The following is a 13428-nucleotide window of genomic DNA, read 5'->3' on the forward strand; positions in this document are numbered from 1 at the left end:
GCAGGTTTGCAGGCTTCCAGCGCGGTCAGCAGTCGGTTCCTTATCAGAAGGTGAAGAGAGAGATGCAGAGGAACTCGGATGAGCTCTTGCATTCGTTATCTAAAGTTTCCCCAGAGACAGAGACCCTAAATAGCCAGAAAAGAGGGTTTGGCTACTTAGGAGAGAGGATAGGCTACTAACACCTGAAGGAGCCTATCAGCAGGAGTCTCTGACGTCACCTGGTGGCACTGGCCACTCAGAGCAGTCCAGTGTGCCAGCAGCACCTCTGTTTCCAAGATGGCAGAGGTCTGGAGCACACTGGAGGAGCTCTGGACACCTCCCAGGGGAGGTGCAGGTCAGGGGAGTGGTCACTCCCCTTTCCTTTGTCCAGTTTCGCGCCAGAGCAGGGGCTAAGGGGTCCCTGAACCGGTGTAGACTGGCTTATGCAGAATTGGGCACATCTGTGCCCAAGAAAGCATTTCCAGAGGCTGGGGGAGGCTACTCCTCCCCTGCCTTCACACCATTTTCCAAAGGGAGAGGGTGTCACACCCTCTCTCAGAGGAAGTTCTTTGTTCTGCCATCCTGGGCCAGGCCTGGCTGGACCCCAGGAGGGCAGATGCCTGTCTGAGGGGTTGGCAGCAGCAGCAGCAGCAGTGAAACCCCAGGAAGGGCAGTTTGGCAGTACCAGGGTCTGTGCTACAGACCACTGGGATCATGGGATTGTGCCAACTATGCCAGGATGGCATAGAGGGGGCAATTCCATGATCATAGACATGTTACATGGCCATATTCGGAGTTACCATAGTGAAGCTACATATAGGTAGTGACCTATATGTAGTGCACGCGTGTAATGGTGTCCCCGCACTCACAAAGTTCAGGGAATTGGCTCTGAACAATGTGGGGGCACCTTGGCTAGTGCCAGGGTGCCCTCACACTAAGTAACTTTGCACCTAACCTTTACCAGGTAAAGGTTAGACATATAGGTGACTTATAAGTTACTTAAGTGCAGTGTAAAATGGCTGTGAAATAACGTGGACGTTATTTCACTCAGGCTGCAGTGGCAGGCCTGTGTAAGAATTGTCAGAGCTCCCTATGGGTGGCAAAAGAAATGCTGCAGCCCATAGGGATCTCCTGGAACCCCAATACCCTGGGTACCTCAGTACCATATACTAGGGAATTATAAGGGTGTTCCAGTAAGCCAATGTGAATTGGTAAAAATGGTCACTAGCCTGTCAGTGACAATTTGGAAAGAAATGAGAGAGCATAACCACTGAGGTTCTGGTTAGCAGAGCCTCAGTGAGACAGTTAGTCACTACACAGGTAACACATTCAGGCACACTTATGAGCACTGGGGCCCTGGGTTACCAGGGTCCCAGTGACACATACAACTAAAACAACATATATACAGTGAAAAATGGGGGTAACATGCCAGGCAAGATGGTACTTTCCTACACAACCCCCCCACCCCCAAACGAAGGACAATAAGACTAGCCATGACCTGATGAGTCTTCATTGTCTAAGTGGAAATATCTGGAGAGTCCATCTGCATTGGAGTGGCTACTCCCAGGTCTATGTTCCACTGTATAGTCCATTCCCTGTAGGGATATGGACCACCTCAACAATTTAGGATTTTCACCTTTCATTTGTTTTAGCCAAAGTAGAGGTTTGTGGTCTGTCTGAACAATGAAGTGAGTGCCAAACAGGTATGGCCTCAACTTCTTCAGAGCCCAGACCACAGCAAAGGCCTCCCTCTCAATGGCAGACCAACGCTTTTCTCTAGGGGTCAACCTTCTACTAATAAAAGCAACAGGTTGATCCTGGCCCTCAGAATTAAGTTGTGATAGGACTGCCCCTACTCCTAATTCAGATGCATCAGTTTGGACATAGAATTTTTAAGAGTAACAAGGGCTTTTCAGGACAGGTGCAGAGCACATGGCCTGCTTCAGCTCCTCAAAAGCTTTCTGACAGTTTGCTGTCCATAATACCTTTTTAGGCATTTTCTTGGATGTGAGGTCATTAAGAGGGGCTGCAATGGAGCCATAGTTCTTAATGAACCTCCTGTAATACCCAGTGAGGCCTAGGAAGGCTCTCACCTGAGTCTGAGTGGTAGGGGGAACCCAATCAATAATAGTTTGGATTTTCCCCTGAAGTGGTGCAATCTGTTCCCCACCAACAAGGTGTCCCAGATAAACCACCTTACCCTGCCCTATCTGGCACTTTGAAGCCTTGATAGTGAGGCCTGCCTTTTGCAGGGCCTCCAAAACTTTCCATAGGTGGACCAGGTGATCATCCCAGCTGGAGCTAAAGACAGCTATATCGTCCAAATATGCTGCACTGAAAGCTTCCAGCCCTTGCAGGACTGTGTTCACCAACCTCTGAAAAGTGGCAGGTGCATTTTTCAAACCAAAAGGCATTACAGTAAACTGGTAATGTCCTCCAATGGTAGAAAATGCAGTCTTAGGTTTAGCATCTTCTGATAATTTGATCTGCCAATACCCTGCAGTCAAATCAAAAGTGCTTAGATACTTGGCAGATGCCAGTGTATCTATAAGCTCATCTGCCCTGGGTATAGGGTGAGCTTCAGTTTTGGTTACCAAGTTGAGACCTCTATAGTCTACACAAAACCGCATTTCCTTCTTTCCATCTTTAGAATTGGGTTTTGGTACCAGTACCACAGGAGAAGCCCATGGACTGTCAGAGTGCTCAACCACTCCTAGTTCCAACATTTTCTGAACTTCTTGCTTTATGCAGTCCCTGACATGGTCAGGCTGCCTATAGATCTTACTTTTGACAGGTAAACTGTCTCCAGTATCTATAGTGTGCTCACACCAAGAAGTGGTGCCTGGCACAGTAGAGAAGAGTTCTGAAAATTGTCCTAGGAGATTTATGCAATTATCTTTCTGCTCAGCAGTAAGACAATCAGCCAAAACTACACCTTCCACAAGAGCATCTTGTTCTGTGGAAGAGAAGAGATCAGGTAGAGGATCACTGTCTTCTTCATGTCCCTCATCAGTTGCCATGAGCAGGGTGAGATCAGCCCTGTCATAGTAGGGTTTCAGGCGGTTGACATGGAGCACCCTAAGGGGACTCCTGGCAGTGCCTAAGTCAACTAAATAGGTGACTTCTCCCTTCTTTTCAACAATTGTGTGGGGACCACTCCATTTATCTTGGAGTGCTCTTGGGGCCACAGGCTCCAAGACCCACACTTTCTGCCCTGGTTGGTACTGAACCAAAACAGCCTTCTGATCATGCCATTGCTTCTGGAGCTCTTGGCTGGCCTGAAGGTTTTTACTGGCCTTTTTCATGTACTCAGCCATCCTTGATCTGAGGCCAAGTACATAGTCCACAATATCCTGCTTAGGAGCTTTTAAAGGTTGTTCCCAACCCTCCTTTACAAGTGTGAGTGGACCCCTAACAGGGTGTCCAAAAAGAAGTTCAAAGGGGCTGAAGCCCACTCCTTTCTGGGGTACCTCCCTGTAGGCAAAAAGGAGGCATGGTAGAAGGATATCCCATCTCCTGCGGAGTTTTTCAGGGAGACCCATAATCATGCCTTTGAGAGTTTTATTAAATCTCTCCACCAGTCCATTTGTTTGTGGATGATAGGGTGTTGTGAACTTGTACGTTACACCACACTCCTTCCACATGGCCTTTAAGTATGCAGACATGAAATTGCTTCCTCTGTCTGATACTACTTCCTTTGGGAAGCCCACCCTGGAAAATATTCCCAGGAGGGCCTTTGCCACTGCAGGAGCTGTAGTGGTCCTTAAAGGAATTGCTTCAGGGTATCTTGTGGCATGGTCCACTACCACCAAGATAAACCTATTGCCTGAAGCAGTAGGAGGGTCAAGGGGGCCAACTATGTCAACCCCTACCCTTTCAAAGGGAACCCCAACCACAGGCAGTGGGATAAGGGGTGCCTTTGGGGTGCCACCTGTCTTGCCACTGGCTTGACAGGTTTCACAGGACTTGCAAAATTCTTTTGTGTCCTCAGACATCCTAGGCCAATGAAACAGGGGAACAAGCCTGTCCCAAGTTTTCATTTGTCCTAGATGCCCAGCTAAGGGAATGTCATGTGCCAGTGTTAGGAGGAACTTTCTGTACTCCTGAGGAATCACTAATCTCCTGGCAGCTCCAGGTTTAGGATCCCTATGCTCAGTGTACAAGAGGTTGTCCTCCCAGTAAACTCTGTGAGAGTCACTGACATCCCCATTAGCCTGTTTGACAGCTTGCTGTCTGAGACCCTCTAATGTGGGACAGGTTTGCTGTGCCACACTCAGCTCCTCTCTGGCAGGCCCCCCTTCACCCAAAAGCTCAGCAGTGTCTGCTTCCAGCTCCTCTGGTGTAGGTTCTGCACAGGGAGGGAATTCTTCTTCCTCAGAATTAGAATCCACTGTAGAGGGAGGGATAGTAGGAAGTGGTTTGCTTCTACTAGCCCTAGCTTTAGGGAGCACTTGGTCCATTGTTCCAGGATCCAAGCTTCCCTGTCCTTGTTGCTTTTTGGCCTGAGCCCTTGTCAAAGCAAAAATATGCCCTGGGATGCCCAGCATTGCTGCATGGGCCTCCAACTCCACATCTGACCAAGCTGATGTCTCCAAATCATTCCCTAATAGACAGTCTACAGGTAAATCTGAAGCTACCACAACTTTCTTTGGACCAGTTACCCCCCCCCCAGTTGAGATTTACAACAGCCATGGGGTGGCTTTGTGTTATGTTGTGAGCATCGGTTACTTGGTACTGGTGTCCAAGTATGTGTTGTTCAGGGTGCACCAGTTTCTCAATCACCATTGTGACACTGGCACCTGTGTCCCTGTAGGCCTGGACCTCAACACCATTTATTAGGGTTAGTTGCTTGTACTTCTCCAAGTTATGGGGGCAAGCAACCAAAGTGGCTAAATCAATAGCCCCTTCAGAGACTAAAGTAGCCTCTGTGGTCTCCCTAATCAGACCAACCCCAACTAAATTACCAAAAGTGAGCCCAGCTACTCCCTTGGATTGGCTATTAGTAGGTTTGCTCCCACCACCACTGCTATTAGTAGGGACACTAGGTGTAGCAGTAGGGGTTGTAGTGGTAGGAGCTGTGGTGCCTTTCTTTGGACAACTGGGATCTGTTGTCCAATGGCCTTTTATTTTACATAAATAGCACCATGGTTTCTTTTCCTTGTTCTGATTAAAGGAGGATTTGGACCCACCACCCCCACCAGAGTGTTTTTGTGGGCCTGATGAAGACTCATTTTTAGATTTGTCCCCACCCTTGTCAGAAGACTTACCATCCTTCTTTTTGTTGCCATCTTTGTCACCCCCTGTATGAACTTTTCTGTTCACTCTTGTTCTGACCCATTTGTCTGCCTTCTTTCCCAATTCTTGGGGAGAGGTCAGATCAGAGTCCACCAAGTACTGGTGCAACAAATCAGACACACAATTATTAAGAATATGCTCTCTCAGGATTAAGTTATACAGGCTGTCATAATCAGTAACTTTACTGCCATGTAACCACCCCTCCAAGGCCTTCACTGAATGGTCAATAAAATCAACCCAGTCTTGTGAAGACTCCTTTTTGGTCTCTCTGAACTTTATCCTGTACTGTTCAGTGGTTAAGCCATAACCATCCAGGAGTGCATTCTTAAGAACTTGGAAATTATTAGCATCATTTTCTTTCACAGTAAGGAGCCTATCCCTACCTTTTCCACTAAATGATAGCCATAGGATAGCAGCCCACTGCCTTTGAGGGACATCCTGTACAACACAGGCCCTCTCAAGTGCAGCAAACCACTTGTTAATGTCATCCCCCTCCTTATAAGGGGGAACTATCTTGTGCAGATTCCTGGAATCATGCTCTTTTGCAGGATGACTATGGGGAATACTGCTGCTGCCACCATGGGTATCTAAACCCAACTTCTGTCTTTCCTTCTCTAATTCAAAAGACTGTCTATCCAAATCCAGCTGTTGCTTTTTAAGCTTCAGTCTGGTTTGTTCCACCCTCAACTTATTGAGTTCCCTCTCTAACATTCTGTCATCAGGGTTGGTGGGAGGGACATTTCTAGAAACAGAGCTATGATGGGAATGAACAGAAGGAGACCTGTCCCTTACAGAAGGCACCCTAACAGCTTGGTTTACAGAAACATTACTACCAGTATGGTGAGAATAATTGCTTTTGCTATGATGTGAGACAACACTATTTATTTGGTGTGGCTCATCATCATTACCATCTATGCTAGATTGTCTAGTAATGGGCAGGCTAGGAAGTTTCTTTCCTGAATCTTTTCCTGGGGGAGTCCCTGAATCAGATAGGGAACTATTAGGTACTTTTTCAACAGATGGGGCACCTATGGCCTTATCCTGTTCTCTAAGCATGTTAAGTAACAGTTCCAAGGAAGGATTCTTCCCTACACTCAAACCTCTCTCTATACAGAGACTCCTTGCTCTTTTCCAGCTAAGGTTGTCATATGCAAGTTTGGACAGATCAACACTTTGGCCTGTGCCAGACATTTTTTAGAGAGAGTTAAAGTGATAGAAAAAGAGAAAAAAGTTTTCAGAACTTTTTGGAAAGACAGAAAAAACTTTTTAAACTTTTAAGAACTTTTTGAAAGTTTAGAAGTACTTTTCAGCACTTAGAAAAGAGTGAAAAGAGGAAATGCAAAACTTTTTGGTTATGTGTATATACACTGACCTTGTTTTGTATATTTTTCTCTTATGAAAAGTACAATGACAAGAGTGGTAAGTAGTCTCAAGCACTTATCCCACCACTGCACAACCAATGTAGGAGGCTGGACTGGCTTGTAGTGAGTACCAAGGGGTACTTGCACCTTGCACCTGGCCCAGTTATCCCTTATTAGTGTATAGGGTGTCTAGCAGCTTAGCTGATAGATAATGGTAGCTTAGCAGAGCAGCTTAGGCTGAACTAGGAGACGTGTGAAGCTACTACAGTACCACTTAGTGTCATATGCACAATATCATAAGAAAACACAATACACAGTTATACTAAAAATAAAGGTACTTTATTTTTATGACAATATGCCAAAGTATCTTAGAGTGTTCCCTCAGTGAGAGGATAGGAAATATACACAAGATATATATACACAATAGCAAAAATATGCAGTATAGTCTTAGAAAACAGTGCAAACAATGTATAGTTACAATAGGATGCAATGGGGAAACATAGGGATAGGGGCAACACAAACCATATACTCCAAAAGTGGAATGCGAACCACGAATGGACCCCAAACCTATGTGACCTTGTAGAGGGTCGCTGGGACTATTAGAAAATAGTGAGAGTTAGAAAAATAACCCTCCCCAAGACCCTGAAAAGTGAGTGCAAAGTGCACTAAAGTTCCCCTAAGGACAAAGTAGTCGTGCTAGAGGAATAATGCAGGAAAGACACAAACCAGCAATGCAACAACTGTGGATTTCCAATCTTGGGTACCTGTGGAACAAGGGGACCAAGTCCAAAAGTCACAAGCAAGTCGGAGATGGGCAGATGCCCAGGAAATGCCAGCTGCGGGTGCAAAGAAGCTTCGACTGGACAGAAGAAGCTGAGGTTTCTGCAGGAACGAAAAGGGCTAGAGACTTCCCCTTTGGTGGACGGATCCCTCTCGCCTTGGAGAGTCGTGCAGAAGTGTTTTCCCGCCGGAAGGACGCCAACAAGCCTTGCTAGTCGCAAATCGTGCATTTGGCGTTTTTGGACGCTGCCGGGGCCCAGGAGGGACCAGGAGGTCGCAAATTGGACCTGAAGAGAGAGGGGACGTCGAGCAAGACAAAGAGTCCTCACTGAAGCAGGTAGCACCCGGAGAAGTGCCAGAAACAGGCACTACGAGGATGCGTGAAACGGTGCTCGCCGAAGTTGCACAAAGGAGTCCCACGTCGCCGGAGACCAACTTAGAAAGTCGTGCAATGCAGGTTAGAGTGCCGTGGACCCAGACTTGGCTGTGCACGAAGGATTTCCGCCGGAAGTGCACAGGGGCCGGAGTAGCTGCAAAGTCGCGGTTCCCAGCAATGCAGCCCAGCGACGTGAGGCAAGGACTTACCTCCACCAAACTTGGGCTGAAGAGTCACTGGACTGTGGGGGTCACTTGGACAGAGTCGCTGGATTCGAGGGACCTCGCTGGTCGTGCTGAGAGGAGACCCAAGGGACCGGTAATGCAGCTTTTTGGTGCCTGCGGTTGCAGGGGGAAGATTCCGTCGACCCACGGGAGATTTCTTCGGAGCTTCTGGTGCAGAGAGGAGGCAGACTACCCCCACAGCATGCACAAGCAGGAAAACAGTCGAGAAGGCGGCAGGATCAGCGTTACAGAGTTGCAGTAGTCGTCTTTGCTACTATGTTGCAGGTTTGCAGGCTTCCAGCACGGTCAGCAGTCGGTTCCTTATCAGAAGGTGAAGAGAGAGATGCAGAGGAACTCGGATGAGCTCTTGCATTCGTTATCTAAAGTTTCCCCAGAGACAGAGACCCTAAATAGCCAGAAAAGAGGGTTTGGCTACTTAGGAGAGAGGATAGGCTACTAACACCTGAAGGAGCCTATCAGCAGGAGTCTCTGACGTCACCTGGTGGCACTGGCCACTCAGAGCAGTCCAGTGTGCCAGCAGCACCTCTGTTTCCAAGATGGCAGAGGTCTGGAGCACACTGGAGGAGCTCTGGACACCTCCCAGGGGAGGTGCAGGTCAGGGGAGTGTTCACTCCCCTTTCCTTTGTCCAGTTTCGCGCCAGAGCAGGGGCTAAGGGGTCCCTGAACCGGTGTAGACTGGCTTATGCAGAATTGGGCACATCTGTGCCCAAGAAAGCATTTCCAGAGGCTGGGGGAGGCTACTCCTCCCCTGCCTTCACACCATTTTCCAAAGGGAGATGGTGTCACACCCTCTCTCAGAGGAAGTTCTTTGTTCTGCCATCCTGGGCCAGGCCTGGCTGGACCCCAGAAGGGCAGATGCCTGTCTGAGGGGTTGGCAGCAGCAGCAGCTGCAGTGAAACCCCAGGAAGGGCAGTTTGGCAGTACCAGGGTCTGTGCTACAGACCACTGGGATCATGGGATTGTGCCAACTATGCCAGGATGGCATAGAGGGGGCAATTCCATGATCATAGACATGTTACATGGCCATTGTGAAGCTACATATAGGTAGTGACCTATATGTAGTGCACGCGTGTAATGGTGTCCCCGCACTCACAAAGTTCAGGGAATTGGCTCTGAACAATGTGGGGGCACCTTGGCTAGTGCCAGGGTGCCCTCACACTAAGTAACTTTGCACCTAACCTTTACCAGGTAAAGGTTAGACATATAGGTGACTTATAAGTTACTTAAGTGCAGTGTAAAATGGCTGTGAAATAACGTGGACGTTATTTCACTCAGGCTGCAGTGGCAGGCCTGTGTAAGAATTGTCAGAGCTCCCTATGGGTGGCAAAAGAAATGCTGCAGCCCATAGGGATCTCCTGGAACCCCAATACCCTGGGTACCTCAGTACCATATACTAGGGAATTATAAGGGTGTTCCAGTAAGCCAATGTGAATTGGTAAAAATGGTCACTAGCCTGTCAGTGACAATTTGGAAAGAAATGAGAGAGCATAACCACTGAGGTTCTGGTTAGCAGAGCCTCAGTGAGACAGTTAGTCACTACACAGGTAACACATTCAGGCACACTTATGAGCACTGGGGCCCTGGGTTACCAGGGTCACAGTGACACATACAACTAAAACAACATATATACAGTGAAAAATGGGGGTAACATGCCAGGCAAGATGGTACTTTCCTACACAACCCCCCCCCCCAAACGAAAGACAATAAGACTAGCCATGACCTGATGAGTCTTCATTGTCTAAGTGGAAATATCTGGAGAGTCCATCTGCATTGGAGTGGCTACTCCCAGGTCTATGTTCCACTGTATAGTCCATTCCCTGTAGGGATATGGACCACCTCAACAATTTAGGATTTTCACCTTTCATTTGTTTTAGCCAAAGTAGAGGTTTGTGGTCTGTCTGAACAATGAAGTTAGTGCCAAACAGGTATGGCCTCAACTTCTTCAGAGCCCAGACCACAGCAAAGGCCTCCCTCTCAATGGCAGACCAACGCTTTTCTCTAGGGGTCAACCTTCTACTAATAAAAGCAACAGGTTGATCCTGGCCCTCAGAATTAAGTTGTGATAGGACTGCCCCTACTCCTAATTCAGATGCATCAGTTTGGACATAGAATTTTTTAGAGTAACAAGGGCTTTTCAGGACAGGTGCAGAGCACATGGCCTGCTTCAGCTCCTCAAAAGCTTTCTGACAGTTTGCTGTCCATAATACCTTTTTAGGCATTTTCTTGGATGTGAGGTCATTAAGAGGGGCTGCAATGGAGCCATAGTTCTTAATGAACCTCCTGTAATACCCAGTGAGGCCTAGGAAGGCTCTCACCTGAGTCTGAGTGGTAGGGGGAACCCAATCAATAATAGTTTGGATTTTCCCCTGAAGTGGTGCAATCTGTTCCCCACCAACAAGGTTTCCCAGATAAACCACCTTACCCTGCCCTATCTGGCACTTTGAAGCCTTGATAGTGAGGCCTGCCTTTTGCAGGGCCTCCAAAACTTTCTATAGGTGGACCAGGTGATCATCCCAGCTGGAGCTAAAGACAGCTATATCGTCCAAATATGCTGCACTGAAAGCTTCCAGCCCTTGCAGGATATGTTCACCAACCTCTGAAAAGTGGCAGGTGCATTTTTCAAACCAAAAGGCATTACAGTAAACTGGTAATGTCCTCCAATGGTAGAAAATGCAGTCTTAGGTTTAGCATCTTCTGATAATTTGATCTGCCAATACCCTGCAGTCAAATCAAAAGTGCTTAGATACTTGGCAGATGCCAGTGTATCTATAAGCTCATCTGCCCTGGGTATAGGGTGAGCTTCAGTTTTGGTTACCAAGTTGAGACCTCTATAGTCTACACAAAACCGCATTTCCTTCTTTCCATCTTTAGAATTGGGTTTTGGTACCAGTACCACAGGAGAAGCCCATGGACTGTCAGAGTGCTCAACCACTCCTAGTTCCAACATTTTCTGAACTTCTTGCTTTATGCAGTCCCTGACATGGTCAGGCTGCCTATAGATCTTACTTTTGACAGGTAAACTGTCTCCAGTATCTATAGTGTGCTCACACCAAGAAGTGGTGCCTGGCACAGTAGAGAAGAGTTCTGAAAATTGTCCTAGGAGATTTATGCAATTATCTTTCTGCTCAGCAGTAAGACAATCAGCCAAAACTACACCTTCCACAAGAGCATCTTGTTCTGTGGAAGAGAAGAGATCAGGTAGAGGATCACTGTCTTCTTCCTGTCCCTCATCAGTTGCCATGAGCAGGGTGAGATCAGCCCTGTCATAGTAGGGTTTCAGGCGGTTGACATGGAGCACCCTAAGGGGACTCCTGGCAGTGCCTAAGTCAACTAAATAGGTGACTTCTCCCTTCTTTTCAACAATTGTGTGGGGACCACTCCATTTATCTTGGAGTGCTCTTGGGGCCACAGGCTCCAAGACCCACACTTTCTGCCCTGGTTGGTACTGAACCAAAACAGCCTTCTGATCATGCCATTGCTTCTGGAGCTCTTGGCTGGCCTGAAGGTTTTTACTGGCCTTTTTCATGTACTCAGCCATCCTTGATCTGAGGCCAAGTACATAGTCCACAATATCCTGCTTAGGAGCTTTTAAAGGTTGTTCCCAACCCTCCTTTACAAGTGTGAGTGGACCCCTAACAGGGTGTCCAAAAAGAAGTTCAAAGGGGCTGAAGCCCACTCCTTTCTGGGGTACCTCCCTGTAGGCAAAAAGGAGGCATGGTAGAAGGATATCCCATCTCCTGCGGAGTTTTTCAGGGAGACCCATAATCATGCCTTTGAGAGTTTTATTAAATCTCTCCACCAGTCCATTTGTTTGTGGATGATAGGGTGTTGTGAACTTGTACGTTACACCACACTCCTTCCACATGGCCTTTAAGTATGCAGACATGAAATTGCTTCCTCTGTCTGATACTACTTCCTTTGGGAAGCCCACCCTGGAAAATATTCCCAGGAGGGCCTTTGCCACTGCAGGAGCTGTAGTGGTCCTTAAAGGAATTGCTTCAGGGTATCTTGTGGCATGGTCCACTACCACCAAGATAAACCTATTGCCTGAAGCAGTAGGAGGGTCAAGGGGGCCAACTATGTCAACCCCTACCCTTTCAAAGGGAACCCCAACCACAGGCAGTGGGATAAGGGGTGCCTTTGGGGTGCCACCTGTCTTGCCACTGGCTTGACAGGTTTCACAGGACTTGCAAAATTCTTTTGTGTCCTCAGACATCCTAGGCCAATGAAACAGGGGAACAAGCCTGTCCCAAGTTTTCATTTGTCCTAGATGCCCAGCTAAGGGAATGTCATGTGCCAGTGTTAGGAGGAACTTTCTGTACTCCTGAGGAATCACTAATCTCCTGGCAGCTCCAGGTTTAGGATCCCTATGCTCAGTGTACAAGAGGTTGTCCTCCCAGTAAACTCTGTGAGAGTCACTGACATCCCCATTAGCCTGTTTGACAGCTTGCTGTCTGAGACCCTCTAATGTGGGACAGGTTTGCTGTGCCACACTCAGCTCCTCTCTGGCAGGCTCCCCTTCACCCAAAAGCTCAGCAGTGTCTGCTTCCAGCTCCTCTGGTGTAGGTTCTGCACAGGGAGGGAATTCTTCTTCCTCAGAATTAGAAACCACTGTAGAGGGAGGGATAGTAGGAAGTGGTTTGCTTCTACTAGCCCTAGCTTTAGGGAGCACTTGGTCCATTGTTCCAGGATCCAAGCTTCCCTGTCCTTGTTGCTTTTTGGCCTGAGCCCTTGTCAAAGCAAAAATATGCCCTGGGATGCCCAGCATTGCTGCATGGGCCTCCAACTCCACATCTGACCAAGCTGATGTCTCCAAATCATTCCCTAATAGACAGTCTACAGGTAAATCTGAAGCTACCACAACTTTCTTTGGACCAGTTACCCCCCCCAGTTGAGATTTACAACAGCCATGGGGTGGCTTTGTGTTATGTTGTGAGCATCGGTTACTTGGTACTGGTGTCCAAGTATGTGTTGTTCAGGGTGCACCAGTTTCCCAATCACCATTGTGACACTGGCACCTGTGTCCCTGTAGGCCTGGACCTCAACACCATTTATTAGGGTTAGTTGCTTGTACTTCTCCAAGTTATGGGGGCAAGCAACCAAAGTGGCTAAATCAATAGCCCCTTCAGAGACTAAAGTAGCCTCTGTGGTCTCCCTAATCAGACCAACCCCAACTAAATTACCAAAAGTGAGCCCAGCTACTCCCTTGGATTGGCTATTAGTAGGTTTGCTCCCACCACCACTGCTATTAGTAGGGACACTAGGTGTAGCAGTAGGGGTTGTAGTGGTAGGAGCTGTGGTGCCTTTCTTTGGACAACTGGGATCTGTTGTCCAATGGCCTTTTATTTTACATAAATAGCACCATGGTTTCTTTTCCTTGTTCTGATTAAAG

This window comes from Pleurodeles waltl, chromosome 1_2, assembly GCF_031143425.1.
Source record: "Pleurodeles waltl isolate 20211129_DDA chromosome 1_2, aPleWal1.hap1.20221129, whole genome shotgun sequence".
Classification (NCBI taxonomy): domain Eukaryota; kingdom Metazoa; phylum Chordata; class Amphibia; order Caudata; family Salamandridae; genus Pleurodeles; species Pleurodeles waltl.